The following is a 4,004-nucleotide window of genomic DNA, read 5'->3' as shown; positions in this document are numbered from 1 at the left end:
TTTGTTTATTTATGTAAATAAACAAATTAAACTTTATTTTATTCGTTGACCACAACTTATTGTTTGTGGTAAAAAAAATTCAAACAAAATAAAATGCCTTCACATGACTGTAAATTTAGTTATATAAATACATTATCATAATAAAAGTCTAAAGATGTTATATAAAAGCTAGAGATATATTTGCGAAATAATTTAAAATAAAAATTAAATTTGGTCATACTGAAATTATGCGGATATTCTGCCCTCATATTTTATTTGCAGTTAGCATGATTTAAACTGTTTAGTCAGTTCAATGGTCATCAAAACGAGTTTCCCCGGTACTCGCTGCTTTTAAATGTATTTCATTGAAACTAGTGATTAGTGCAATTAGCAGATTACCTTTTAGAGATGGCATTACACATATATTATTTAGCCATTCTCTCATCTATTAAATAAATATCAGATTAACCTTTTAGTGATGTATAATAAGATGAACAAAGGAAAGAGGAGTAGATTCGTGAAAACCTATATATGGAGTATGCTGCTGTATGGATGCGAAACATGGTCAGTAACAGCAACAGACTGGAGGAGAATTGAAGCATTTGAGATGTTTTGCTGGAGAACATTGATGAAAATCAACTGGAGAGACAAAAAGATGAATGAAGAGGTCCTCAGAGTAGCTGAGGAACAAAGAACAATCAAGACTATCATAATAGAGAGGAAGATGCGGTTCCTAGGACATCTCTGGAGACACAATGATTGGATAGTAAACATACTAGGACAGCTTGAAGGGAAAAGAAGCAGAGGACGACCAAGGATCACACCACTTGATGACGTACTCCCGACTCTCAAGAATGAACTACTGTACAGTAAAGCAAAACAAAAATCCAAATTCGGGATGAGTGGAGAAAAAAAGATCTCTATGGCAGGGCTTGGCACGTAGAATGATGATGTCAATCTAAATTAATGATGAAACTCATTGTAAAGGCAAAATTTTTCTTATTAAGCTCATTGCACTACGCAGTTTAAATCCTGTTGGCTATAAAAACACATAGAGGACTGAGTAATCCTCCCAAATCCATGTGTGTTAATAATTATTTTATTTTTACAATATATTTGTTTATAATCTAAATCATATTATAATATAATTATAAATTAATTTGTTTAATTATTAAATAAATAAATTCATTTATTGAATAATAATTATTACGTGTAAGTGCATCATTTCTACCGGCAGCCAGCTACTAAGTAACTAGGAATTAGCATTATTAAATACAAAGTGCTCTATGATCATAATCTTTTCTTTCTATACATTAAAATAATTTTCCTCTTAGTGATTTTTATTCAGCCAATGGAAGAAGAGGGATGCGATTACGTGCTAATACGTAACAAATACTAAAATACGTAACAGAAGATTTTACTGTGGAAAAACAAGCTTCTGTTTTCTCGTGGGCATGCTAGATAAACCTCGTAAATGCTTTTTGTTTATCTAGCATGACCACGCGATACCATTCTTGATTTCCATATGTAACGTACATAGCTGAGGAAGAAACACACACAGTGTCGAAAGCTTCTGTAAGTATTTTATTTTATTTATTTATTTTTATCAAAAGAAGGGAATGCAGCGAGCTGGGGGCGAAGCCCACTAGTAATTATTATTAATTGATTGTATTCCCGGACACCATTTTGTCATAGAAAAAGCCTTTATTACGGGAATGCCAGTAGCAAGAAATGTCTACGAGGGTAACAGTGGTAGCGTCACCGTCCTCCCCGCACCGGGTGGAAAAGGCCCAGGTTCCAATCCCGTCGATGACTCGAGGAACTTTAATGGGCTTTTTTCACTCCGTGGCTGAGTTAGTCGGTCTCAGGCGTAGATAGCAAGTTTCCATCCCCCCTAGAAACTGGAGTTTTTTGTCTAGCAAAACAGACAAATCGACCATAGAACACACGCAATTAACAGACATCAGACACACAGCACGGCATATGAATTTAACTATTTTGGTGGCTTAATATAATAGTTTTTTTTTGTGGTGAAAGGTTAATCTTCCAGTTGCCCTACACAGTAATTTCACACAAATATTTAAAAGCAGTGCAATACCACGACAATCCTTTGTGAAGGTAAAATTTGCTTTCACAGAGGGTTGCTGTTTATAATAACTGCATCTCGGTAAATCTAGTCTTGCATTCACATTAGCACAGCCATAGTAGTGGAATATCACGAATGTTTTAGGTGAGAATTGACAGTTCTTGTGAGTTATCTTTTTGAACATGTATTCTAAAAACCAAGTCCATTCCGGGAAGAAATAATTTCTGAGCCAAGGCAGTGCAATTCGCCGAATGCCCCCTGAAACCTTGAAGTCTGGTAACCCTTTTCTAGCCAGATTACGTCTTTTGTCCCCAACTTTATCATTAAGGCAAAAGTTTGTTCAATTTCATTAACAACGAGTTGTCCTGATATTGCACTACTTTCAAAGAGATAAGATATCCCTCTACAGCTTAATGCCAATCCTGCCTACACTTTTTCGTGTAAGTTTTAAAAACATTTTAATATTAAAAATAAAATAACGTTGCATATAAAAATATATATATGTAGTAAGAACGAATTAGCAATATCCGGGTTTAGGATGTCTGGTGGTACTGGCGTGCTGTATCTGGAAGGTCCAGATACATCTGTTTGTAAGTGCTGTACTTCAAAACAGCACTTCCATTTCTCTCTTTCTTTCTATCTGCCTTGGAGGTCGCACAACGTTTATGAATGAGGCGTCTGTATATTGTGTTTGTATTTGTGTGTATTCTTCAGTCCGTTTGCCTATTTGTTGGAAAATACTTAGAAACTCGGAAAAATCCGACTTTCCGGGGGATGAAAACAATCGATTAATTCAGCATACGGTGTGGTATAACCGTGATAGTAACCACTGTGCTAACCACAAGGGCGTACAAATGTATTTTCACAGGCTGCATTACTTATTGTGTAGTTGTATAAAGGTCAGTCCGAATTTGCTCCTAGACAATTAGAATAATTGTGTAAAACCCATCACAATTGTCTACTCAGGTTCCCTGTGTGTATAAAAAGTTATTTCAAGCACATTTTGCAGTCATTAACAGAGTCGAATACACGTTATGGTTATTATACCATTTTCAAAATAAAAAAAAAAATAGCTTAAGGACTAGGGTTCCGAGCACTATAATTTGAAATAATTTTTTCTGACCTGAATATTTTGCATAAGGTACGCAATAAAAAAATTTTCCCTGTGCAAGGTATGTAATAAAAGTTCTTGGTTTATATATGGGATTTTATTTTGGTAACGTTCGTCAGACGGGTCGGATGAAAGTAGGCGGTAAGCCAGTCACGTGCTTCGCGCTTGTGCGCTACATTAACCGGTCTAGACACTCTTACACAGACACGCGCAACACCCTTAGATTAAGTATTAGTAGGCGTTTTAGTGAACAACTTTTTCCTTATTTGTCTCAGTGGGCTCACCAAATGAGGATGAACATGCAACCAGTTCCTTTTGTGCCACTGATGTAGGTCACTTCAGTAACTGGTCACCAGATTCCAGCTGACACAGAGAGTGAGGGAAAGGGAGAGAAAGAAACTGAAAATTACTAATTTCTGGTTCAAATTGTGCAGCCGTCTCTATCAGTTGAGGACAAATATTTGAATGACGTAGTAACGAAACCTGTTTGTTGCACAACTAGGTAAACCCAGTTGATGGTGATAAATGATGGGGAAAGTTTCTAGTTAGTTATGCATCAAGAAGCAAATTTCCTTGGGAGAAGTGGAACGATCTGCGGTTTCTGTACTTTCACTAGTAAGTCCATTCCGTTTTTAACAGTGTATCGTAGTCACAGTTACAGGAAACAAAAAGAAAACACTTGTGCAATGATTTTGTTGTTTTAATTGATATGTGCATCATGTAAGAACTAAATCTTTACTGAAGCAAGATTGTGGTAGAATTTCTATAGAAATGTTTTTATAAGAATCTTTTGCATAAAAAGTTAAACACCTAAAAAATATTTCATGT

The sequence above is a fragment of the Mastigoproctus giganteus genome, chromosome 6, assembly GCF_048544385.1.
Source record: "Mastigoproctus giganteus isolate SK-2022 chromosome 6, ASM4854438v1, whole genome shotgun sequence".
NCBI classification, from domain to species: domain Eukaryota; kingdom Metazoa; phylum Arthropoda; class Arachnida; order Uropygi; family Thelyphonidae; genus Mastigoproctus; species Mastigoproctus giganteus.
This window is presented reverse-complemented; position numbering follows the sequence as displayed.